This window comes from Micromys minutus (genome assembly GCF_963924665.1).
Source record: "Micromys minutus genome assembly, chromosome: 7".
Taxonomy (NCBI): Eukaryota; Metazoa; Chordata; class Mammalia; order Rodentia; family Muridae; genus Micromys; species Micromys minutus.
This window is the reverse complement of record NC_137976.1, coordinates 37,019,738-37,047,494: the sequence shown is the minus strand read 5'-3', so window position 1 is coordinate 37,047,494 and position 27,757 is coordinate 37,019,738. Positions and strand designations below refer to the sequence as shown.

Sequence of the window (27,757 nt, the reverse complement as noted above, 5' to 3'; positions counted from 1 at the left end):
CAGTAATGTCATCAAATTATGAATCCATCTGTAGACTGATCCACTGAGGTCAGCACTCATGATCCCATAGGTCTTTAGGGTTCATAACCATTGGTCTTTCATAACCAAAACATAAAAATCTCCTACTGTGAAACAGAATATGTCCATGGATGAGTCTAATGCATCGGCACACTGACATTCCTTGGGTGACTTTCATGGTCAGTGAAGTTTGAGAAACCCTTTATAAAAGGACCCAGGGCAAGTCAGAGCAACACGGTCCTCCCACCGCCCTACGCTAGTGTGGGAGACCTTTAAGAACAACGGCTACCATACTTCATCAGGGATGGAAGTTAAGTCAGCCCATATAGCTAAGGGTTGGGACAGTCAGTCACTTCTGTGGTGAACTTACTCTCTCACATTGTAAAGTCTGAATTTCCTGCTCCATCTCTTCCAAGCCACACTTCTCTGAGGGAACCTTTGCTACAGATTGTTTTGTAAAACCATTCCCACCATGGTTTTAGTTTATGCATTGAAGCTCTGCTTCTTCAGTGTCCGAGTGGGAATGAGGGGAAGGGTGTGTGGATTACAGAGACAAGAACCTCTATAAACGGATTAAAGTCTTTTCTCACGGGAGTGCACTGTTTTTTTCTGCGTTTTCTCTCTTGCTTTCCTCTGTGCGCTGAAGCAGTAGGAGTTCCTCCTCAGACATAGCTGCACAGCTTCAGACCCCAGTCATGACCCCACATAAGGTCCTGCTTCTTTAAAGTCTCAGTCATTCTGGCCTAACAACAGAAAGTGGGCAATAATCCTCCCTCCCTGCTCTGTGACAGGGTTTCTTTCTGTAGTCCCAGCTGACCAAGAACTCATACATGTACCAGGCTGAGGCTGTCCTTGAACTTACAGAGATCCCCCTTCTCTGCCTCCCAAGTGCCTGGATTAAAAGGTGCTCCCCACCCCCTTTTGTTGACTACTTTTCTGTTTGTATTCTTCCTTCCTTTCCTTCGTTTCTTTCTTTCCACGGGTAAGAGCCACCACACTTTGCAAATCTGTTGTACTTTAATAAAAAGGAAGTACCCTCCACATCCTCCTTGCAGACACTGTGGATGTGCAAATGCCACAGCACACATGTAGAGGTCAAAGGGCAACTCTGTGGAGTCAGTTCTCTTCTCTACCTTGTGAGTTCCAGGAACTGAACTCAGACTTAGCAACAAACACCCTTTCCCACTGAGCCATAGGATATGAGACTAACAATGTGTAGAAATTATAAATTGGCAGTAACCCCTACCTGAAAAATTGGGGCTTTCCATTGTCTTATTTTTGTTCAAAATGATGTCTAATGTTTTAGGAATTCATACAATCTCATAAAAAAATCATAGAACTTCATAGGAAAGAAAAAACCCAGAAGGATCTGATTTTATACACTTAAGTGGGGTTTTTATTACTAAAAGTGATATGGTTCTAGTAACAATCCAAAGATTATTCTTTTGCTGACACAATAACATATCCCTTGTTTTCCCACAAGGTACAATGTGAATTTTTCTATAAGACGCTAACAAATATCATTTCAGTTTAACGAAGAACACACAAAAAAATTTCAACGGCAATATTCATGTGACTACCCAATAAAAGTTTACTATAGTAAATATAATAAATATAGTAAAAGTTTACTATAGTTAAACTATAGTAAATTAAAGATCTTTGTAAGCCATCCTGTGAAGGAGTAAGGATTTTTGAATGTAGGCTGGGTTTGTGATGGCTTTGACCAACAGAGAAAGGGGGAAATCTTTCTACAGCTTCTGAGTCTAAGCCTTGGAATAAGCTTCAGAATATGACCTCTTGGCAGCCACACACCATGCTGTAAAGAAATATGTCCTAGACTCTGGATGGTGGAGGGGAAGAGAGACTTTGGATGACAAGGCCTCATTCTGTATGCTTTAGCCTCAACTGAAATATCAACACAATATCATAGCTTAGCACAGTGTATGGTCAAGAGCCATTTAGCCGGTCCCATTCAGTAAATAGTAAACTGTGGTGGTTTTATGCTTTAGAATGGTTTGTTATGTAGCAACGCAGAATCAAAGCATCCCCTTGTATCAGTCACTAATCTATGTCTTAGACCAAAGCCAGAGAAAAATTTAGACACATTTCTATATTTGCTCTGGATTATTCAACAGGTTTTCACATATAAGCTGATACTAAAGATTGTATCAAGATTACAGTGAAAATCACATTTCAATAAGACCTGCTATTTTTCAATATATTTGGAGACTGAAAAATAATTTACTGTCTTTTTTTAGTTGGGGAGCGAGACTAAATATTTATATCCCCCAATGTTATGTGTGCATCTTAAAATGCTGAGATACAATGGTCATTAAATCAGTATATAAAACACAGCATCTTAAAAAATCCTCAATTCTATATGATAGATAAAAAGAACTTAATACTGTTGGTGAAAGCAATATCCTTTAAGTAGGCCATAAAACTATTGACACTCAATTTTAGAATCAAAATATAAGAAACTAGGTGTTCCTGAGCTGGAGAGATGGCTCAGTGGTTAAGAGCACTGACCGCTCTTCCAGAGGTCCTGAGTTCACAACCATCAGCAATGAGATCTGATGCCCTCTTCTGGTGTGCATGAAGACAGCTAAAGTGTACTCATGTACATAAAATAAATACGTCTTAAAAAGCTGTTTTATTTACGTTCTAAGGTAGCTTCCTAGACATGAAGCTTATCTTGCAATCCATCCACCATTAATGTTATTTTTTTCTTCTTCATTTGCACAAACTCTCCATATCTGAAAGCCCATTTTCTTAAACTAACACTATGCTATAAGTTCCCCAAGGACGAGACCAGGCAGGCAGCATTAAACATCTTCTTGTTGACAGCTTCTATTTGAATCTGGTGGTTGTCCTAAGAGATTCGACTGAGGTAAAAACATTTCTGTTTCACAGATTACAAGAGGAAGAAAAGACTTAAAATTTCTTATTTTCCTAAGGTCTTGGTGCCAAGTGCTAGCTTCCAAGCACCTATTCTTTGAAAGGATACAACATTCAAAACACAGCTCCCTGTGACCCTGAGAGACTCAATGGGAATCACCAAACAAACTTATATAAGTGTACCCTGACCAGCCTTGTACTCAAAGGCCCAACTATGTGAGTTTTTATTTCTCAAGTGGAACATGAAACTATCTACTGAGAAGTATTTCCTGTGTAAATTATAATTTGCAGAGTAACCTCTGTTCGTGTTGATTCCTCAGTGGTGTTGGATTAGGTGCTGGGGGAAGGATCTGTGATAGAGGTGTGAAACACTCACTAACTTAGTTATGGCCAACATGTATGAAAGGCCTTAATACATAGCTTTATTAAGGGCATGGAAATGCCAGTAGACATCATATCAACAAGTACCTCAGCTGACACTGAGTGTGGTGTTGGGAGGCGAGACAGACGTGAGGCCAAACGGTGTGAGTGAAAGCAGAGATTATAAAAATGGACAGTAAAGTACATGGAGTTCAGTCTGGCAAAAATATGAAGCACAAGTATCTAGGAAAAAATAACTGAGAAGACTGACAGTCGGTGGGTGGAAGAAACCTCGAAAGCATGTCAAAAGCAAGCGGGTGACTGTTGCAACCCCACAAGTCAGATGAGACTTTGTAATGAAGGAGAAATACAGCAAAGCAGAGCGCTGACCTTGGGATGGCCACCAGAAGCCCTGGGCAGATGCTGATGTTGGTGCGTGTGTCTCAGAAAAGGAAAGAGAAATCTGGAGCTCTGCCTTGGCATTCCGCTTTTTTTCAAGGAAGATGGAAAGTGCCTGTGAACGTGAACAGGGGAAGCATATTCGCGGAGGTGGGGAAGCATATGGAGGGAGTTAAAGCAAACAGAATTCTGCTCAGCCGTGATAAAAGTAGGGGTTTCTAACTGCTTGAAATGACTGGTTACAGTTCTAGAGGAGAGATGACTCACAGATATCCTCCCCAGCTATTCATGGGGCGGACGAAACAGTGAACTTCCAGGAAGCACTGTTTTCTGCACAGAGCCATGGGGTTGAAAGTAGACTTGGACAGGAGAGGTCTAGGAGGCAACACAGCACCCCACCTTCAACCTGAGGGCCTCCAACTTGGAATTGCCTGGAGAGCTGATTAGAAATAAGAATTCTGGGCTGCAGTTCGACCCTCATGCTCAAGAGCATCAGCCTGGGAAGCTTACAGTCCGAATATTCCCCGTTACAGAACCAAAGAGCCAATTAGTGCAAAGCCAGGCACTAGCAGGTCCTGGTTTCTATGCCCTTTGGTTGGAAATTCTCTAAATCTTTGAATTCTATCTTTATAGATGAGCTATTACCACATTATGTGACTGTTTCCTAATATCTTAATTCATATTCTAGACATGGCTTCGCTTGGTTCACGTGTAGTAAGGAGGTAGAATGAAAGAAAACAGAGAAAAAAAGTGCAGGGGGAGGAAGTAAAGGAACAAGTCAGACAAGCCAGGAGCAGGAGTACAGAATGAGTAAGTAGCCCCTGGACAGGATGACATAATATCCTCTCACACTGAGAGGCATTCAGTCCATTCTACTCTCCCTGCCAAATGCATATACTGAGGGGAAAAGCCACTCCAAACGGAACTGCAACAAGTAACCTCAGGCTAATGAGCAAGTTTGGCTCTGAAAGGCTACGCTTCCCTTAGGTCTTAAGTCTGAGTATGCCATCTTGGTGGGGATGGATACGAGAAATGCAAATCTCTGGGATATCCCACAAGGAAACAGTACATGGACCCGTCTTCCAATATTAAGTTACTTCTAAATCTAGTGTGTGTGTGTGTGTGTGTGTGTGTGTGTGTGTGTAGGTCAGAGCACCACCCTTGGGAGCTTCGCAGTGGATTCTCTCCAGTCAGCAGGTGGGATCTGGAGATTGAATTCTGGTTATCAGTCCTGTGCCTAATGGCCTCTACCCATAAGTACCACTACCCTCTGAGCCAGTCTTAAACTGTAAGTAAATGCAAAATAACTAGCAGAACACAGAGGAACCAGTGCCAGTCAGTATTTAAGCTTTTTCTCCCACACTGACTGTTTCAACAGTCTGCGGGCCAGAGCTCCTAAAGATGTCAAGTCTTTTATGTTCCTATTCCCTACAACTGTTGGACAACTTTAAAAAAAAAAATTCTGTCACCGTTTAGGTTCTTTGATTCCTAACAAGCGCTAATGTCTGTCTGTCTTTAGTATCTAAGCATCGGCATTAACTCTCAAGCTTCCAAAGAAAGAGAAGCTGTAAAAGGAGGATCTAAATACTCAGGACTACTAAGAAAACACTGGGTCTGTGGGGACTGCTCAGTCAGAAAAATGCGTGCTGCAGAAGCATGCGGGCTGGGCCTCTGTCTCCAACATAGGTATGCCACCCCCCCCCCCCCCACACACACATCAGTGTACTGAGAGTCTGCTATTTGTTAAGTAAGTATGTTGCATTAATGTTGCCTCTTTAGCAAAAGCTGGCTAGGGAGTGCTTCAGGCTGCCCATTTCTGGCTTCAATGGTTTCTATCAACTAATATCCCTGTTAGGGGAATCTGGGCTTGTCCCCAAGGCAAACTAAACAAAGAGAAACCAATAAAACCCAATGAAATAAATCATGAAAGATACAGAGGTTATAAACAAAGCTTTATAAAAAGTCATTTTAGAAAAGAAAAATAAAATTATTTGGCATAGAAAACAAGATTAAAAAAATTAGACACTAAACTTCAGAAAAATACATATATATATTTCTAAGTATAGTTTGTACTTATTTTAAGGAAAAAAGTTTTTGGTTTTGTTTCTGAAACAATTTGACAAACATATTGGCTATGGAACAACTTTCTAAAAAGGATTTCTGGATTGTGATAAGAGATGCAGGGCAAATAGAGAAAAGAAGCTATACATACACATTTAGGTTACATTTTACAGTGGGAACATTTCTCTGGAAAACAGATTTTAAAGAACATTTAATGTAAAAGGAAGAAGTCCCGACTCTGAGATCTTGTGATCCTTGCACAGTGCCTTTGCCTGCCTGTCTGGAGAGGCCCTGAAAGAGCTGCACGGGACTCTGCCTGCAGGGCCCACGGGGGCTTCCACCGCTGGGAAAACGGCTCTGAGTCGTTAATGACAAGAGCATATCAGCTGCTTTGGAGGTTACACATACAAAAACAGGATCTGCCTCATATTTTCCAGTTGTGGAGGGGAAAACGGCCATCCAAACCCTCCACTGCAGTTAACCGTGGAAGATGCTCTGCATCAGTGAATGCAAGACCGAACAAGTGGAAGGGTCACTGGTGTGCAAAATGACACCCAGAACGGAAACAGGAAAACCATTCCGACCCCTGTGTGAACACTGTCATGTAAGCAAGGTGGGGCAGGTAGTTAATGATGCTGGACTGCAGGGTTTTAATAGGAAAAGGACACACGTTTAAAAGCGTAGGAACATTCTTAATAAAGTCCACAGAGAGCCAAGTGGGGAGTTTTGCAGACCGGTTGTATATCCTGTCCTGTGCTGGAATGTGAGTCCTGGCTGTCACAGTAGCAGGAACAGGAGCTGGGTACTTTGTAGCACTGAAACCTTCCGGCTTTTAATAAAGGCTGACCAAACACACCCCATGAAGATACTCATAGAGTCCCCACTGGCCAGGGTTCCTTATTCAACTTATGGTTGAAAATCTGAAGGAACAAGACTTCCAGATTTCTTGGTCTTAAACTAAGCCTATAAGTGTCCCTCTCCCCTTTCTGTCCCAGTTCTTCCCAACCAAAAGAGAGGAAGATCCAGATAGAAGTTACCACATTTGTAAATGTACACACTGGCTTTGTTTGGTCCCGACCCAGCAAACATTAATGCTCAAATATTGGATGGTGAATGGTTCAACTCCTGTGGTCGCTGCACCAAAGTAGTCACAGATTGTAGAGTGTTCTACCCTTGGCCTATAGCCCACGCTTCTTTTATTTCCTATTTAAAATTCTGTAAGTTACATTTGTGTGTGTGTGTGTGTGTATGTGTGTGTAGATCAGAGATAACCTGTTCTCTCCATTTAGGCTCAGGTAGCAAACTCAGGACAGCAGGCTTGGTGGCAAGCACTTTTACCTGCTGAGCCTGGTTTTGATTGTGAGACTCAAAGCTGACCAATAGGTCTTGGCGTCTTCCTGCTTAGTCTCCTTAATAGTTGGGATAACAGGCCTGTAACTCTAGGCCCAGCAGTTCTCTCTTGTTCTATGGAAGGACTCTTTTTAACTACCTACCTACCTACCTACCTACCTACCTACCTACCTAACTAACTACTAACTAACTGACTTTACTTTCCTCCATCTTCCAAGTACTTCCTTCCCACCTTTCCTCCTCCCATAATCCACTTTCTCTTCAGAAAAGGGGAGGAAGAGAAGGGTTCTTAGTAAGTACTATGCAGATATATAAAACATGGTAATTTTCAAAGTTTGAACATATACATTAATTATACTTTGCTTCTGATGTGACTTAAGACATATACATTAAACGGACCTAAAACCCTTTGGGAAGTGCTACATTCAAACATGTGCTAGCGTTAGTACTGTCCCTTAAAGTTCGCACATTCTGGCCCAGTTTTCAGTTAGAAGAAGCAGGTTAGGGTTGTTATGGTTTGAACCCAGGAATGTACCTTGAAAGCTGATGTGTTAAGGGCACAGTTGCCAAGTGAGCAGATTTTTGAGAGGTGCCTGGGTCATTAAGGGTATAACTCTGTCCATCAGTGGACTATGATCAATTCATGAATGAACTACTGGCAGGTGGGCCCGCTTGGCAGAGGTTGGTCACCGAAGTATGCCATTTTTGTGATTCCTGGCTGCCAAGACAGCTCTGATCTGCCAAATGCCTTCCACCATGATGTTCTGCCTCACAACAGGCCTAAAAGCAATGGAGTCAACTGCCTGTGGGCAGAGACCTCTGAAACCATGAGTCAAAACAGACTTTAGCTGATTCTTTTTAAGTATTTGCAACAGAGATGGAAACAGTTACTCGGCAAGATGATGACTTCGCAAACTAAACTGTCATGGGTCACTTGACATGGAAGACCTTGTCTCTTTGGTAAGGATGGAAAATCAGGAAACATTGTTACAGGAAGGCAGTGATCAAAGTTCTTCCCACCCTGCTTGTCCTGTGTTCAGCTATGCTTTCCTATTTTGGAAAGCAAGAAACAGTTCTTTCTTGTTGCAAAGAAGACTGTCATATCTGGAGGCAGAATGAGGCAGTATGGGTGGATGCCTGACAGTTGAGATGCTGGAACTGGATGTCACAGAACGCTGAAACAGCTTAAAAGCCACTGTAAGGCAAGCACTGCTGAGAAGTCAAGTCAATGCCATCTGTCACAGGAGGACACCAGAAATCAGTGAGTTAGGACCAAAGGCAACCCCCTCCCAAGCTCCCAGGGCTGAAGTCAAGCACACACCTGCATCAAGGAATTCACAGAAACAACCAGGCCAGGTGGTCACTGAGCAAGGCCTGTCTGTGTCAGAACCAGTCCATAATTGCAATTAGTTGTGCTTTAGCTGAGAACTTAGCACCTAATTCTAAAGTATGATCCATACAACATTCAAGAGGGCCACGCATCTAAGTCGCTCATCTGGATCAACAGCTGAGGATGGAAGGATGACACTGAGCTCATTTGCTTCTTACAGGGACAGATGGACCTGTGGACCTCTACAGGAAAGAGGCGTTTATGTTCAGTTTTGGTCTATGGTTCAAGATGTCAAATTACAAAAATGTAATTATCACATGTAGCAGAGCTTTTCAGAGGACACCAGCTAAAGGGCCGTGGCTTACAGCTGGAGAATAATGCTGCTGGGTGCCCTTGTCTCTGAATCCTTTAGAACTCTAACCACTCCTCCAAGGATGCAAGCTGTCAGAGAGGTTTCGACCGAGGAGGAAGCTAAGAACCAGAGGCAGGTAAGGAGAAGACACCAATCGGGAAGAACAACGTGACAGTGGAAATAAGGCAGGGACACTGGACAAGGACAACTTTCGAGAAATAATTTGGGTTAGGGAAGGGTACTTTTGGAATGCAGAAAAATGAAGGTTTAAACATGGACTAGAAAGATCTGTCAGGAGTCTGGCTTCCATCCCGGACTCCAGAACATTAAAGCTGCCTGGCCTCTGACTAGACATCAGTATAAAAACCTCATGTTTTGGCTGTTCTGAACTTCCCCTGTTCTGTCTTTCTGGTATGTTTTAGTGAATGCCTGGGAACCCCAGTAGGCTTGCAGGGAAGAAGCATTACCCACACTTCTCTTTCTCTTAGCGAGGGCCCCAACCGTGGCAGGGGGCAGAGGCTGACAGCGAGGAACTGACTGTTGGCCAGGCAGTTCTGCAGGGGACAGGGTCAGGGTCCTTGTCCCTCACTCTCGTCTCAAGCTACATGTTTCTCCATCATGTGCAGCTACTTGGAGAAAGGCAAATTCTTTACAGATGGAGTAAGAGAAAATTAAGATGAAATAGTGTATTTTTCTTCTCCTTCTCCAGTGTACATTGTTAGCAACATGTTTGAAACAGGAGACAAGCCAAAAATGGAAGTTTGCCGATGCAGGTCCATGTAAGTAAAAAAGCACGTTCTTTTATAAAACTCGGATATAAAAGAAGTGTTGGCTGTGGCCTGTGATCTCAGTAGATTAGAAATAGTTCGAGGACATCCTTGGCTACATCATGAACTGGAGGCCAGTCTGGGATTATATAAGAGTTTAAAAAGGAAAATCATACACAGAGAGACACAATATCCCCGAGATTCCTTCATTCACGGGCAGTTATGGTGCTGAGATGGAAGTCACTCCCTTAAGATGATATGTAAGCTTATTCTGTGGTGGACGAGGCAGAAGCGTGAGGCACTGGGACTTGAACTCTGGTCCTACGGAGGAGCAGAGTCAGTAACTACTGCTGGTATTTCTATTACATTATTCTAACTTCCTCAGTTTTTAGTCTTACGGTGATAAAGATGTCCCAAAATTTGCAAGAGGAAAACCAAAACCAAAACCAAAACCAAAACCAACCAACCAAACAACCCCCCCAGCCCCTTCCTCCATAAATAAAATCCCATTATTACTCTGATGGCAAAATCAATGTTTCTCACATTAATGAGAATCAGGATTGAGCTTGGCCATAACAGTGAGCCCAGGAAATGTAGGACTAGTTGTTCGGTAATAATTACCTCAATCTCTTCCATGGTCAAGTGTGTATCCATAACCAGCGGAGGCTAATTTTAATGCATGGGTTTTCTATTTAAGGATCAAAAGAGTTAAGAAGTATGCTTTAATTGAGAAGGGGGAGGGGAGAGAGTGTGTGAGAGCAGAAGAGAGCATGCTCACACTTCCAGGGTGAAGCAGATGCCAACTGCCCTATCAGGTTGTCAAACGGAGCAGGACAACCTTGTGTTTTCCTGCTCTCTTAGAGAATTTCTGATTACAACCTCCCTCATGGACTAGCTCTCTACTCTGCCCCCCACCCCCAAAATGTGACATTTCTGGCAGCAATGAGATCTGTCCAAACAGGTTTGATGTATTTTTATTGGTTCCCCCAGACCATGACGACATTCCCTGAGAAGCAGTGCCAGTAAACTATTAAGGCTGTGAAGCAGGAATGAACGTTCTTGGGAGTACAAGCTTGTCCGGTACCCCAGGGGGTGGCCGCAAGCAGTCACTAGCCGGTTGACTGGGTCACTGTTTCAACTGTCCTGCATGTCAAAACACACACACACACACACACATACACACACACACACACACACACACACACACACACACTCACTCATAGAACTGTAGACTGTCTTTCTGGAAAAAAGATCTGAGGGACAATGGGCAAATCCCTTCCCTTCTTTTAATGACCCGCTTGTCCGGAGTGGAGGCAGCACATGGCTGGCTTAGGTAAGAGTATGGCACAAATAAGACAGCTCACTCAGGAAGTGAGTTGATCCGTTCTCTAGCAGGGAGGCTAAAAAGACTACGGTGGACTATGAGAACTGCGGCTTTCACCCAGATGGGAGAAAGGCTCCGTTCTAATAGCCAGGCGTACCCATGCAGCTACACTCTTGTGAAGGCCATATGGACTCCACTAGTGCTAAGAGCACTCTGCTAATGACTGTGTGAGTGCCTAACACTGCCCATCTTAAAAGAGCCAGCAGCCTTACAGAAGACGAGAAACTAAACTGCACCAAAGTGTGGAGGCACTGGACTTTTGTGGAGATTTTCAAGTGTGTCAACTGATATCTGGTGACAGTCATGTAGATACTTGCTAATGTTAGGACTGGATCTGTGGACCACAGATTGGTCCCTTTTCTACCCTATCCTTCTATTTCATAGCGCCACCTGCTGGATGAGGGTGAGAAAAGCTGAACTTTTCTTGGACTGATAACCTATGGATTCACAAATACCCAAAGTTTTTTATATTATTAATTCATGGAATTCTGATAGTGTTCTGTGTGCTGGACTGCTTGCAAAAAAGGGCACTGTCTGTTTTGCTGTCATTCTAGCCACCCACAGTCTTGTGAGCACATCCTTTAAGGTGTCTAAACAGCTATGCACATATGTGTTCCTCTGAACACTAATTTGCGTGTTCTTTTCCATAACTGGTTCATCTGAATTATGTCCTTTAAAAGATAATTGTCGGTAAGAGACCTAAAAATATTTCTTTTAGAAAAAATTAATTCTATTCTATCCTCAGAACTAATCCCTTTTTAGGAAAACATTAATCACTCAGCCCCAACATGATAAACTGCCACAAAGTACTAAGTTCCTTCCCTAGAAAGTGAAGAAGAGAAGAAATTAATCTATGTTCAAAGCAATGTTGACATAACCTTTAACATAACACACACGTTCTTCTTCTTTGAGAGAACAATCTGAAAGTTCAAAGTACCTTGTCAGAAGCTCACAGCTGATGTACTGTAAGCCAGCCCTGTGGGGGTAGTTGCTGGCATTAACTGAGTTTGTGAGCTCAACAAAGATCCCACAGTCAACGGTGGATGTGGTGGGTTTGAGTGACAAGTGTCCCCCATAGTTTTGGGCATTTGACTACCTGGTCCCCAGCTGTTGGTGATTTCCTGGAAGCTTTAGGAGGTGTGGCCTTGTGGGAAAGTATGGCATTGGGCACAGGCCTGGAGACTAGAAGGCTATCACCGTTCATCTGCTTCACGTTTGCACTGAAGATGTCAGCTGGAAGCCTCCTTCTCTGGTTGCTATGGCAAACCTGCTGCTTGCTGCCTCACTCCTCACCACAATGGACTCTCATCTCTAGAACTGCTGACGGAGACATACTCTGTCTTCCCTACGCTGCCAGTCTTTCTTTACACATCAACAGGAAAGTGACAAGCCCGTGGTACTTTGGTAACTTGTAGAAGTGCCGAGAAGGGACAGGAAGAGGGGGTGATGGCACAGTTTATTTTGTTTGAAGAGGGACCCCTATTTTGGGTAAAATTGTGAACATAGGGCATTTTCCCATTTCATAGATGATATCTGGAAATGTAGACAAACTCTGTTTGGAAAGCTCCCATTTTCTGTGTGACTTTCCCAGGGGTCCTGTGAGAGTTAATCAGACTCCATGCTTGCTCTTCTGACAGAGGTGCACCTGAGTAAGACGTTTGTTTGGGTCACATATTTTTTCAGGTGTTTCTCTGAAGAAAGAAAACAGTCTCTTGAAGCAGAATATCCTTGGAGTAAATAATATGGCAGTCTATGAATATAGTTGTAAAGAAGCCTTCATGGTGTACCCCAGAACTTCAGAATACCATCTGGACCCCGGGTGGCTAACAAGCAGCTTCCCATTATTCTTGCTTTAATCACTATCCACGACATCACCAAAACATTTATTTAGTCTGTTTTCAATCTCACCACATGGCAAGAGGCTGCCCACATAAACAAACACTTTAGCGCTGTACCAATCCTTTGCAACTGAGACCCCTGGAGGGAGAGAAGTGTGTAATTGCTACCTGAAGCATACTGAACTTTCTGTAAGTAATTTTATAACTGAGTGAGTGACTCTCATCCAGAGATAATAAAATCTCCACAAAAGTTGTGGAAGGATACTTTGGATGGAAATCCTGAGGGCTCTGGCAGCTCCCAACTATCACAAACACTAGAGAGAATTCAGCTGTGGAGAAACAGGCAAAGAAAGAGAGATGTGACTTTCTTCAGTGTAAAAGTCAGGTATGCACCCCACACTGTCCATGGTGGAGATTAAAATACCTTAGAAGCACCTAGAGGACTTCTGAGTAGTGATTTTCAAGTTTAGGGGCAAAAAAATAAATAAATAAAAATCAATCAATCAATCAATCAATCAATCAGCAGTTTAGCAGAACACTGACGGCTACCTCATTCTGTCCTGGATACTGGATTCAGTAGGTAACTGATGGGCCTGGAAAATCTTTATTTTTGATGCTGATACATACAGCATCAGCTCACATTCTGAGCTACCAAGAGGCAGAGCATCCGCAATAAGTTGCCAGTAAAATATAACAATAACTGGTCCACATGTGTCTCCATCACATGACTGTCCACATGTGTCTCCGTCACATGACTGTCCACATGTGTCTCCGTCACATGACTGTCCACATGTGTCTCCGTCACATCTCTGTCCACATGTGTCTCCATCACATCCCTGTCCACAGGCCCCTACCTTATAGTATATTCCTTTAACCTCACCATTCTCATTGTCATTAGACACTGTAAGGCTTGATTATACATAGTGCACAGCACCAGACTTGATTATATGCTATGCACATACCATGGGTGTGAGGATAACATTTATTTGTAGGTTGATCTTGCACAAACAGTATCAAAATTACATTTTTGTTTATTTGGGTTCTCTGTTTTTGATTCCAACCTTTGATTTCCAAACTATTTACTATGTGAAAATTCAGCAGAATTTCTTAAATAATTAGCTGTTTGGAAACGTGAGTCATACATGATAGATCACAACAAGAAACTTATTAGAAGTATTCTTATATATGAGTACCACTGGCCAGCCTGCCCTTAATGACTGTGATGTTAGAGTAAAGCACCAACAGGAGAGCATGCATACCATTTGAAATGTGAACATTTTCCCAGTCTCTGATCAGTATCTTCCTTCCATATTCCAGGCCCATGGAGAATTAAGAGAACCTTAAGCAAGTTCTGTGAACCTAATACTGGGACGTATTTATTAAAAACGAATGAAAACCAGCTATGCCACAAACTAAGTCAACAGGCCCCAGCACACTGAAGCCAGCAGGGTCCTGGCAAGTCACATTGATCCTACACCTGAGAAGTGATTTCACAGTTAAAAAAAAAAAGAAGCAGTGTGTACTGTAATTGTGTAAGGTTGTTGGGAAAGGAAGTTGGAAAAAGCCAGTGGAAGCCTGGAGTTGGTGACAAATTGGTCCTTTAAGATACACAGGAAATACTCAGAGGTTTCTGTCTATTTCGTAAGTTAAACTGCACAGCAGAAATTCATGAAATGTTTACTTTGACACATCCTCCTCCTTCCCAATCCATGAAATCCCTAATACATTCCCAGAAGACAACTCAGTAGCCTTAAAAGGAAAGAGCCCTTGGAGGTTTAGAGCAGACCTCAGACTCACTTTCAAAGTCTCCATTGTTCCTGGATCTTAGAGAACAGACATGCTGAAAGAAAAACAAATTTGAACAATGCTTCCACCAGCCCTTCTAGAAGCTTAAGTCAGTTGAGTCTGAGAGAATTTAGAAGCATTTTTCCCCCACCCTCAAGTGTGAACACTCAGTCTAGCAGTAAGGGCTCTGACAGACAAAACCTCGCTCTGAGTTCTGGGACACACATTTAGCATGATTTTCACATTTGGTTAGATTGATTCCTATTCTCAAACAACCAGTCCATCTCCTTGAAATGCTCCATTTTTACAGAAAGAAGAAATGTCATGTTTTCAAAATGTGTTTAGTGTTTGCCCCATGCCCAGAGTTTTGGTGAAGTTTTATATGGGTGACTTCTTTGCTAACCTTGCAAACAGTATTAAATAAATAAAACAACGACCATGAGCCAAGTCTCCAAAATTAAAGTAACCCTTAGAGATGGTCAGACTCTGGGGAAGTGGATATTCAGATTGGAATATCGGGTGTTAATTGTTCAGGGTGAGGCAGAAGCTTAAAAGTCTTTAATCCTGGTTAGACTTTCTTTTCAAGAAGAAAGGGATTTAAAGTGAGAAATCAGAATGGCCATGTTTAGTGTCTGCATGACAAGCTAGTCAGATGGCATGCTGCCGATTCACAAGATGGTAACGACACACTGCTATTTACAGCACAAACATCCATGTATACAGTAACACCGCCTCACTCTTCATGGTCGGTCATGACTGCTGTTCCACTGAGAGTGGAGATAACTTTACATTTCCTATAAAAAAATTACATTGCAGGAAAAAGAGAAAAATAAGAGGAAATAGTATGCGTGACTTGTAAACAGGTACAAGAAGAGTTGTAGGGTGAGCTGGCTTAAGACTCAGCAAGTAGTGAGTGTGTAAGAAAGAAAGAACAGTGGGAGCCAAGTTTCCATTACAGCTAGATCACAGCTGGAAACATTGAACAAGCTCAGTGTCCTCTGTGAGGCTCTTGCAATCTCATCTGGAGATCAGACCATCACCACCCTGGGCAGGCTGGGTCACTCGGCCTGGAGTTCACGTGCTCCTCCTTAGCTTTCCTTCTCTTTTTTCAGAATTCCTCCATCACACACTGAACCACACATTGAGGCTCTCAGTCCTGTGGGTTGCCTTTTAAATCAATGATTTCATACATGTGTAATTTACCTCATTAACCAGAACATAATTTTGAGAATGGAGGCGCATCAGTCGAATTCAGCCCACGTATATGTTTGCTGGGCCCACAAAATGCATTTGAAGAACTGGAATTAGTTGCTAGCATGCTTCCTCCATTTCCCCCCCAGAATCAGGAGGTGGAACACACACAAAACCCAGGTTTCTGATTTGTCTCGATAAACCGGAAGCCCTGATGCTGTTGGACCAGCATTCCAGGTTGTTGTGAATCACCCGAGGCTTTTCGGATGTGACTGAGCTGCCACTCTGACGAGGTCCCAGACTTTCCTGGACCTGTTTCCTTCTTGCTCACACCCAGAACTCCTGCTCTTACAGCTGCTTAAACTGTGACCTCTGAGCTACATCCTACATCTACAGAGGACAAAGCCCTTGTCTTCATCTTCCTAGAGTCTAGCACAGTGCTGTAGATGTATCAGGTGGGAAAACATTTCTTCCTGAAAGTCCAAAAGCAAAGAAGCATACGTTAAGAAGGGACAGATCAGAAAAATGAGGATAAAGAAAAAGCCACGGGAACAAGTGACAAACGTGCTTTTCAGTGTCTCCAAATGGATGTGAAAGGGCAGACCTTGTTCTGCTGTAGCTTCAGAGGATGGTAAGTTTTAAATCCATGTAAGAAGATTCAAAACCGTCATGTGTTTTAAAATGACAGCCTCCCTGAAGCTAGACAACAGAGCGAATCTGGACTGGCCAATGAGGTCATTCCCTCCCAGGTGGATTTCACTGCTTCTGCAGTGGAGTGGAGCATCAACCCTTACTCTGCAGTGCTGACTAGGTAGCAGAGCAATTACCCTAAAGCAGCCCTCATTTCCCATCTACCCAGGAAATCTCAGCTCTCATTTCCCATCTACCCAGGAAATCTCAGCCCTCGTTTCCCATCTACCCAGGAAATCTCAGCCCTCGTTTCCCATCTACCCAGGAAATCTCAGCCATCGTTTCCCATCTACCCAGGAAATCTCAGCCCTCGTTTCCCATCTACCTAGGAAATCTCAGCCCTCATTTCCCATCTACCTAGGAAATCTCAGCCCTCACTTTCCATCTACCTAGGAAATCTCAAAAGAAAAATCACAGGAATGTTGCTCAGGCCCTTCCATGAACCTGCCCCAGAAGCCTTGCTTCAATCGCAGGTGACTGCGGCACTCAGGTATGAACCAGGCCGGAAGAGGATTCCCTGCACGCTAAGTACACTTGAGGACTGCATTTCTGCTTCAGAGAATCCCAGGAATGTTGGTGCTTGCCTGCAGTTTCAGTACTCTGGAGGCCGGGGCAGGGAGATCACCAAGTTCATGGCCAGGCTGAGTTATACAGTCAAGCTCACTCTTCAGACAAGGGAAGGACTGGAAGGGCTTCACTGGTACCTTACTTCCCCAGGCTTCCAAAGGGTCCTGGGTTTGATCCTGTTAGCTTGCGATGACACAGAGACTCAAGAGAAACACTTGTTTTTAACTGTGTTCTAAGGAAAGACATTTTCCGGCTCCGCCTTCTGCTGAAATTTTAGGGCCAGTGCTTCTGAGTTTGAAGACAATGGAACGGCCATGGTGACAAGGTGCTCAGAAGTCAGAGGAGAAAGATGACAGAGCCTTCTTAACCCGCTTGTTTAGGAAATCTGTATATGAACTGGAAGCTAAGTAGTTAGTATTTCGGGTTTGCATAGTAGCTGCCAGGATGGAGAGGAGGGACTAATGGGAAGTCTGCAGGGACATCCAAGAACAAACATCTCCCTCACGTGATTATTGGGGAAATTGTCTCTGCCTACTTGCGGAAGTGACCTCATGAAAACCATACCGATAAAAGAGTCTAGAACTGGGCAGTTTCATTCCCCAAACAGGGTCTTATCAGAGTTTCTGAAATCCCAGCTCTGCTCAGTATCCTGCATGGTGCTGGGGGAGAGGGGAGAGGGGAGAGGGGAGAGGCAGTTGGGTAGACTTGGTAACAGCTTAGACTCTTGGGTCTGACAGACGTGGGAAGCAGCCCTGCTTTGTCAACCAGTCTGTAGAGGAAGTCAAGCAACATCCTCAGCCAACTTCTTTGCAAAAGGGAAGTGTAAATTACATACTATCTGGACATGCTCACACGTAGCACAGCACTTTGGAGCCAGTCTCCAGTACTTTTATCAGAGTTTTCACAATGTTATAAAGACTCAGAAGACAGTCAAGTGGGTGAAAGGTCATGAGGATGTTTGAGGAACACAGAAGTTGACTCAGCACTATGACAAGGCTGAGGGGTCAGTGACCCCACGAGAAGAATAAGGCCTGAGAGAGTAGAGTAGCAAGGATGGCTGTACTGCCCACACCTATGCTCCCTGGTCTAGTGCACTCACTTAAGTGACAGTGGGGGTAGGCAGAGGCTGCTGTGCATGAAGCCAGCTGTTTCATGTGGGGCCCGATCCCAAAGACTTGTATCTCAACAGCTGAGCTAACTGGTAACAGATAACCAACAACATGTTCCCTGATGGAAGGCCAGCAGTCTTACAAGGACACAGCATGAGAATTTTAACAAGATGCAGAACACACGTTAGCGTTACCAAAGAACATGTAACATTTCAAAATTTGGAGAAACTACAGCTACTCTGTCTATCTCAATTTATAAGCCAGTTCCACAGCCTGAAAGGTCTGAGCTTTTATTGGCCCCTCTCCATGATGAGGTAATAGGTATCTGAAACTGACTTGACTAGACTGGTGGAGCTTGCACCTAAAAATCAAGTCATCTTTCCTAAAGAAACATCTTTTGCTTACCTAGTGTCCTATCAACCGACTGTATAAGCTGGAGAACCAGCCACTGGAGTCTATGGAATTACCCAGTCCCATGCAGGGGCATAAAACCATGGGGGGTGTGAAGATCATACAGCTGAACATTGGGTTTGCCTGCATCTGACCTTCTCTGACAAGCTCCACAGTGTTCACCAACAATCTGCACGCAGATCCACTTCAGTACCTCTTTTTAAATAGAGCTATTACAACAAAATCACTTGTGCATGTTGAAGTATGTCCTATGATGTCCTGAGCAGAGCATGCGGTCATATATGTTGATACAGTAAACATGACTGCGGGTTGGCTGGCTGGAGTATGCCAATGTTGCAGGAAATAACGAAGGGCCAAAGGACTGTTTGTGGATGCTAAGGATTCTGGGAAGGCTGGAGAGGCCTTGTTTGGAATGCTTCGGTCTTTGCTTGAGATAAGAGACCTCTACTGAATCCTCTATAGGACAAGATAAAGAAGGCTAATCAGAAATGCTCTGAATGGCAAAACCATAAGGATATTGGTAAGAATCTCAGGCATGGAATTTCTATAGAGATTGTTCTAGCCCGAAGTTAAAACAAAACAAAACAACAACAACAACAACAACAACAACAAACATAAGGCAAGGGGTAAAGGGTAAAGCATGGAAGCAAGAAAGGACACTAAAGGCAAGACTGGCTAGTGAAAGACATTTCTGGAATGACTTGTGCTACAACGAAACCAAGGAAAGGGAGCCACATGAGACTGAACTGGAAACTGCCTCTCACGTTTAAACACTTCAGTTCTGTGGATAACACCAGAGATGTAAAGGGAGGAAGGGTCTGGAATCCAGGCAGTGAAATTGGAAGTGTTCACTGGAATTGTGCAATGATTTGTTGAGCTTGATTTGTCCTGGTGGAAATCACCAAAAGGCAGTGTAAGGCAGAGGAAGAAACCAGTGGCCTTCCCTTTAATTGCTTGAGTATGTTTAATGTGCCCCTGCCCCCAGGCTACATCAGGAACAGTTGAATTCCTAAAACCCGGCACTACAAGTAACATATAAGAAGAAAGTGGTTCTGGCTGGCCTATGGAACAGCTTATGGCTGTGTCTTATTAGATGGCTATTCTGTAGCTCCAGCCAGTGCAGAAATATGGCTTCCAGATTGTGGGTCCTTGGTTTCACAAAAAGCCAGATATTCTGATTTCTTTGTGAAATTTGCTATTATTAGCAAATAATTAATTTTCTTGTAAAAAAGGCTATCAGGCAAGTCAAAGAAAGTACATCTGGGATGAATGTGGTACTTGAGCTTGTGTGACAGCTGTTTGGAGCCTCTCTTCTAATGATCACAATTGTAATTAAAGAAGAGTTCAAAATATCACTGGGCATAGTCTTGAGAGCACACAGGTATCTGATTCCTGGTCAGCTTTTAGCATCCTAGGGAGGCTCAAGTGGTAGAGAGAATCTGAGAGAATGTTGCTTTTTAGAATGGGAGAGGAGAATCTGGCACACACGGGTGTAAGCGTAACATCCAGATGTACAGAACAAAGTATAGGATTTGCGAAGTGTGGGCCGGAGTCAATGCTTGAAAACACTTGGATGTAATTTACTTTGATTCTAATAGGAAGTTGATTATGAATGCCAAGGAAGAAAAATCTGGCCCCAAGGGTCACATTTATAAAATGAAACATGCTTAGAAAGAGCTATGGCAGTGACCATGTAATTGATTATTTAGGGTTTCTGGGACATTGGAAAGTACTTCAGGTAAGAAAGCTACCAACAGTGAAAATGAATACCCATACCCAAAGGGACCAGAGCTCAAGGATACTTTGCTTGAGAGTAGTATCAGGTTGTCTGCTCTGTTTTCCACTTAAGCATTGCAGATCTGTGCACGTCACTTTATTTGGAAACCAGATTGTGGTAGATGCAATTTAGTTAAAAATAGCACCATACTGGATTAGGATAAGCCCCAATCCAGTGATTTGTGTCCTTATAAGATGACAGAACTTTTCACACTGACCAACAGATTGTAGAGCTACACTGCCACAACCAAGGAACATTAAAGACTGCTGGCAACCACCAGAAGCTATGAGAGCCAAGTAAGCATTCACCCTCTGGCCTTTGATAGAGGTCAGCCTAGCTGACACCATGACTCCCAACTTCTGGCCTCTATAACTATGAGAGAAAAGAATGTACTCCACTGTAAGCCACCTAGGGTAATTTACTGGTAAAGCTCTAGCAAGCTGTCTTTTCAAGCTGCTGTTAGGCTAGAAGGCTATCAGCATAGATTATACAGTGACTTACAATCACATTAAATGGAGCAATAGGTAGGGTATAAGACATAAAGGCCCAGGGACTGGAGAGATGGCTCAGTGGTTAAGAGCACTGACTGCTCTTCCAGAAGTCCTGAGTTCAAATCCCAGCAACCACATGGTGGCTCACACCATCTGTAATGGGATCTGGTGCCCTCTTCTTGTATGCAAGCATATACTCAGGCAGAACATGGTGCATATAATAAACAATTAAAAAAAAATTTCAAAGCCCCCCCCAAAACATAAAGGCCCAGGAACGTCAGTGTCATAAAATGGACTGCAACTGGGGAATACCATGGTATGGTTGTGTCTGGAAAAGCTTGTATTTTTGGGAAACTTTGACCTGAGTTTGGATCTCAAAACCTGTGGGGCAGGCTGTGTTTGGTCTTGGGCACACCTGAAATCCTGCTGCATGAAGACAGAGGCAGGCAAGTTGCTGTGGCACAGACAAGGGCACCCAACACCCTTCTCTGGCCTCCAAGTGTAATATAATATTTAAAACACTGAGTAGAGAAAGAAACATGAGGTTAATTTAATCAAGGCTTTTCATTGTTAGCAATCTGAGGTAGGCTTTATACCTTCAAGATTCAGCCCACTTTTCTACTTTGAGCTCAAAATGACAGACAAGCTGTTACTTGACTCACTTAGATGTTTAGTTAATCCAGCCTCTCACAACATATAGTGCACAGGCTTCATGTCCAACAGAGTACACTCAGTTCTACAGGAACCACACCCAACATTCAACTCCCATCACTACAGAGACTCTGAGACGAAAGTTACCTCTGCAAATTTAGTGCTCATATATGAATCCCTCATAAACATGCCACATACCAACAATGATGTTGCTCTAAATGTTATAACATTAAAATCCCACTTATTTAGCACGTGTGAGCATGCCATGGTATGCGCGGAAGTCAGCGGGCCACTTTCAGTTGCTCCTCTCCTGTTTGTCTGGCCTTTATCTGATGAACCACCTTGCTGTCTCTAGATCAGACTCTTATCAGTTTTTGCACTGTGCAGGTCTGCTCACATAAAGCTCCAATAGCAAACACTGCTATTGCCACAACACAATGGTATCTTATTTACATGCCAAGAAAGTGCTGAACACAGCTACCCATTTGAAGAACATCATATGGCACCATGATCAGGTCACAAGAAATGTCCACTGGAGTCTAAATGACTTGTGAAACATGAAACAGTTTGTGGCAATATTACCTATCATTTAAGGACAAATGAGCTCTTTTTGTTTAATATATTTCGTATTTATTATTAACAACATGTAAAAATATTCATACCATGAGTATATAATTTAACAAAACAATATATGAATATAAGTCCCATTACATTAAATTATACTTTAACAATGTCTAATATGTTATAAATATTTTGGCAATATGAGCTGTTAGCTCTTATTATTCATTTCTGAACTGTAATTATTTCAGAGTGTAATATAAACAATTTCCCCTCCAAACTGCTGGATTACTTTAGCATAGACTAGATGGAGAATGAGGTTTAAAAATGAATTTTTAAAAAATTACAATAAGATGTGAGATAAATTAAGATGCAAGGGAAACTGTCATTTATTCAAGTTTAGGAAAAGGTTCACTAACTTCTCTAGCCTATCTTCATAATAAATATACTAATTGTGTGATTAAAAATTAACATATTGGAGACAAAGGAGCGCCGCCGCCTCTGCCGCCGCGACGGTCCGGGCCGCGGTCGCCCAGGGACTTTGAATATGTCGGGGATTGCCCTCAGCCGACTTGCCCAGGAAAGGAAAGCTTGGAGGAAGGACCACCCTTTTGGCTTTGTGGCTGTCCCAACAAAGAACCCTGATGGCACAATGAACCTGATGAACTGGGAGTGCGCTATCCCTGGAAAGAATGGGACTCCGTGGGAAGGAGGTTTGTTCAAGCTACGGATGCTTTTCAAAGATGACTATCCGTCCTCACCACTGAAATGTAAATTTGAGCCACCACTGTTTCATCCAAAGGTGTATCCTTCTGGCAGTGTGCCTGTCCATCCTGGAGGAAGACAAGGACTGGAGGGCAGCTATCACGATCAAACAAATCTTATTAGGAATTCAAGAACTTCTAAATGAACCAAATATTCAAGACCCAGCTCAAGCAGAGGCCTACACAATCTACTGCCAAAACAGAGTGGAATATGAGAAAAGGGTTCGAGCACAAGCGAAGAAGTTTGCCCCCTCATAAGCAGCGGCCCCGTGACGAGGAAGGGATTGGCTTGGCAAGAACTTGTTTACAACCTTTTGCAGATCTAAGTCGCTCCGTACAGTTACTAGTAGCCTGGGAGGGTTGAGCGGGCGCCATTTTCCATTTCTGCCACTGGCATATTCAGTCTTTTGTATTTTTGATTATTGAGTAAAACTTGCTTTTATTTTAATATTGATGTCAGTATTTCAACTGCTGTAAAATGATAAACTTTTGTACTTGGTAAGCCCCTAGGAGCTAGTTTCTTCGCGTCGCGCTCGGATGCAGGCATGCTTTCCACTGTTCAGAGCTCTGGCCTCCAGCTGGCTATATGACAGAACCACACTCTCCCTCTTCCCTACCCTCGTCCTCAGAAACCTGGGCTGTTGCTTATGAGCCTCAGATCCAAAGTTGGCCAGCATCTCCATTCTGCACCACTTCCTTTGTGTTTATATGGTGTTTTGTCTGTGTTGCTGTTTAGAGTAAATAAACTGTTTATATAAAGGTTTTTGTTGCATTATCATCATTAAAATGTGAGGAGGTACCTCAGTATGTCTGGCCCTCACGTGGCTACAGCCCTTGCCAGGCACCAAGGCTGAGCCTCAGGACCAGCACCTAGGAGGTCTCACAGCTTCTGCTAGGGATATGCCCAGGCCCCATGCAGCTCCATCTTCATCTGGTTCTTTGTAAATAGGACTGTGTACAGAGATGTGTTCTGTTCTCCCCATCTGAGTCTTTGGGCCTTAAGGTACCAGGCATCGTTGAGATCCTCATGAAGTTGGAATCCGCATCCAGCCTTCTTCGTAAACCCAGCAAGGTGAAAGACTGGCTGATCCAGACCAAGGCTGAGGCCAGGTGAGAGCCAAGGACAAACTGGCCTGCATTGATCTCCCTGCCTGTTAGCTGTAAAGTGGGCCCCACTTTGGCCTGAATGCTAGCTTCAGGCCTTTGATGCCCTACCCTTGCACCTGGAAGAGGCATCCCTGCCACCGGCTCATGCAAACAGCGGGGTCCTTCCTCTAGAGCACCTGAGCACACGGCTCCTGCACTTCCTGGCCTGCATTCAACCCTACCCTACAGCCCAGGAGACAAGCCTGGTGTGGCCTCAGCACAGGATGACCTCAGGTACTACTGTCCACATACTCTGCTTGCTGGAGCTGGTCTGGGTGAAGCTGCTCTTTGGCAGTGGCCCGCCTGGGCTGGGCTGGGTCTGTGGGGCTTACAGAACACAGGGAGGTACAGTGGACATAGGCAGTGATCAGTCTCCATCAGACTTGTTCCAGAGGCCCCTCGGAAGACCTTTGACATGGGAACCAGGCACCAGTGGCTCAAGTTCAGGGACCAATCAAGGGTTGACCAGGTCTGCAGTTCTTCACTCTGGAATTGGAGGGGCTTGTGCTCACACAGCTGGGGGCACCTGTATGGACTGGGGTGCCAGTGCCTTGTGGGTATATTTAGCCACAAGTATAGTTGGGAGCCGAGTTTGGATGAACAGTTGCAGCTAATGGAACAGGGCCTCACCTGGGGAGTTCAGGCTGGTGTGTGTGTGTAGCCTGCTCTCAGAATGTCTTATTTTGTAACAACTGACTACATTTAGTAATAGGTACACATGTATATGGTTAATATATGGAAATTCAATATATTTTATAGTTAAAGTGTTCTAAAGTAACTGGTGTTTCTAGCAAACTGTAGTGACCCCAGCTATGAAGTGTTCCTTTTGTACCACAGTCCTTGGATTACCAGAGATGTGAATCTTGTAACATGAGAATGTGGTCTGTGACCATCCTGTGTAAGATGGTGGGGAGGAGGGTATCCCAGCATGAAGCCTCATTGGTAAGGAATTTCGGGCAACAGATTAACCACTGTATCTACAAATCCTCTAATTAAAACATTTCCACAAACTGCAAAAAAAAAAAAAAAAAAAAAAAAAAAAAAAAAAAAAAATTAACATATTATATGATTGCTATCCCAACATTTCAGAGGTTGAGGCTGAAGCAAAAGGACTGTTTGAGGCCAACCTGGGCTACATAGTAATTTTCACAACAGCCTATGCCTACTGTGAAAGCCTATTCAAATAAACAAACAAGAACATGAATTAATATTACTTATATGTACTTTTTCTATGAAAGGTGAGAAGGTAACTTTTTAGAGCCTCTGCTACCAAAAACATGAGAAGACAGCAAATTTGGCAGAAGGAATTTCAAAGCTCTCTTTTGACCATATTCTGAGAGTAAAGACTCAATATGAGGAGCCAATTCTTTGCTCCAAAATTAACTCATATGACCAGGGAAAATTTATAGACTTCTTAAAAAGTAAAATCAGGGACTGGGGAAGTGGCTTCGTGGGAACAGTGCTTGCAGGTGAGGAGGAGGCCAGAGTCTGGATAACTAGTGCATATGTAAATGCTGGATGGGGTGGTGGTCCATCTGCAATCACAAGGCTAGGAAAGCAGAGATGGGGATCCCAGGAGTGAGCTGGTTACCTAGACTAGAAAAACTGGTAAGCTCTGGGTTCAGGTGACAAAGGTCGCCTCAATATATAAAGTAGAAAGAGATCACAGAAAGTACCTTGTATCAACCTTGGATCTCCACACATACACACTGCTGTGCTATAAGTGCACTTGAGCGCGCGCGCGTGCGCACACACACACACACACACACACACACACACACACACACACACACACCAAGAAAAGAGAACTATTAAAATGATTATGATTTAATTCAGATCTTATCACAACTAGCTTATTGTTCCATTTTAGCATTGAACCATTTTGTCGTATATATGTTTTAGAGATGAGGAAAAATAAATTAGTAAAAGGAAAAGTCACTCCAAAATTATGACATTTTGGTACTTTATTAATCTTCATTAAAATACTGAGTGATAAACCAAACCAAACCAAACCAAACCAAACCAAACCAAACCACATTGTCTCCAGATTTATGCTTTTCTTTCTATCGATCCCAAGTTTCCTGATAAAGTCAGGTGATTTCAGTCTTGGAAGAGGCATGAAATAGGTGAAAAAAAAAAAAAATAAGCATGCCTGCCAACACGAGTGAAGTGTGCTGTTGTCCTAAGATGTGGAGGAGCCCTGCACTCCCAAAGGCACGGCTTCCAACCCTAAGGGAAAAAGAGATGAAGCAGGGAAACTAGAAATGTCCAAATGTCCCCAGGTCTCTCTGTCCAGCTGAATTTAGACATCATCTTTAGTTTGGGTATTAATTAACATTTGGGACAAAGAGATGACTGTGTCAGTAAAGTGCTTGTCTGCAAGCATGAGGACCTGAGCACTGGTCCCCAGGACTCAACAATTCCAGGTGTGTTGGTGTATATCTGTGTGTGTGTGGGCGTGAGTGTTCAGGGAGGAGGTTGAGGGGTGATAAATGGCTTCCTGGAGCTCACTGGCAGCCAATTTAGCTCAGTCAATGAACTTCAGGGTCAGGACAGATTCTGTCTCGTAAAATGAGGTGGAGTATAGCTGAGGAAGACACCAGATGTTGAACTCTCGCCTCTACCCACAGCACACACATGTGCATGCATCCTTCCCCCAAACATAAACACACACATAAACCCCTACAAAAAATTAAGGTTCTTTTTTGCGATGCTCCATTAATCCCTTTAAGATGAAATCCATTTTGGTTTGAAAATAGACTATTGTGTATGTGGTAACTTTCATTCCATGATACAAACAATTTCAACAATTGTCTAAGCCCATATTTGAGCAATTAGCCCACTCTAGGACACCATGTCAAGCTTTACACAATTCTGCACAACAGATTTTCTTCAAAGAATAAAATACAATTTAGGAAGCTCAAGATAAATTTACGTAGGAGAAGAACCCAGGGCTAAACATTTCTGGAATGTAGTTTTGTCCGTGGACAGGGGCTAAGAAACCAAAGGGCCTGCACCTGCTGCTTCCTGCAGCTGAGGTGGCCAGAAGATTCCTGATCTGTTTTGTTTTCCTCTCTAAGTGACAACCTCCCAAAGTGGTTTTGGAACCATCTGGCATCTCCACCACCAGGCACAGCTTCTCCCCCTCCACCCCACGAGGAATGTGTCACAGAAACTTTGCACCCACACATACGGCTTCAGGGTGGCCACTGACTGAAATGGGGTGAGCTGTGTGTGCAGCTTGCTTTGGTTAGCTACAGCTGCAGGGAAGAACTGGCTCTGCCATTCTGTCTTTCTCGTCCCCCACCCACCTTGAACAAATGCTGAAGGCAGCTGCCCCAGGACTGCTCACTGAGCGCTTGGTTTTGAGGGTAAAGGAAGAAACGAGTGGGGCCTCTGGCACTAGAGACATGGAAACGTGAGGCAACAATCACAGCTCAGTTCCAAGGCAGACAACGGAAGGTGTGCGGTGTGGTGTGGCCTAGACTGTCCTGCTCTCTGAGCTAGGAACTTGGGTTCACACGGCCTGGAGCTTATGTTTGTGAGGCAGACTATGAAAGAAAAGTAGTTGATTCACAGACAATCTTTTATTATTAACTGAGACCTTTTTTGCTTTCTTAAGCTACGGCCCAGCGTTTCTTTGTGGGGAATTATGTACCACATCTACCTCGATGTAAAAGATGGAAATGATAAATCTACTCTGTCATTCAAACAACCAAAATATATGCCCTCCATCTTTTCAAATGCCTTCCGGGAAGAGCAAGAAAGGACCCTGTGTAAAGCTATAAAATGGTCTGTCAGTTAGAAAACAAGGACTAAGTTTGGGATGGTGGGAGATTTGATCGGGGTAGTAGCTCGAA

At 43.5% G+C, this 27,757-nt stretch overlaps 2 protein-coding genes and 1 pseudogene across 3 annotated transcripts in view; 2 read left to right on the top strand and 1 right to left on the bottom strand.

Moving 5' to 3' along the window:
* CMSS1 (cms1 ribosomal small subunit homolog) overlaps positions 1-27,757 on the bottom strand; it is a 288,302-nt gene that overhangs the window by 81,074 nt on the left and 179,471 nt on the right. The window lies entirely within an intron of this gene.
* The window catches only part of FILIP1L (filamin A interacting protein 1 like), a 232,325-nt gene that overhangs the window by 28,404 nt on the left and 176,164 nt on the right, over positions 1-27,757 (top strand). The gene's annotated exons all lie outside the window — the stretch shown is intronic.
* On the top strand, positions 22,197-26,758 carry LOC308422774 (SUMO-conjugating enzyme UBC9-like; annotated as a pseudogene). Its single transcript has one exon. The product of its transcript is annotated as an SUMO-conjugating enzyme UBC9-like (transcript).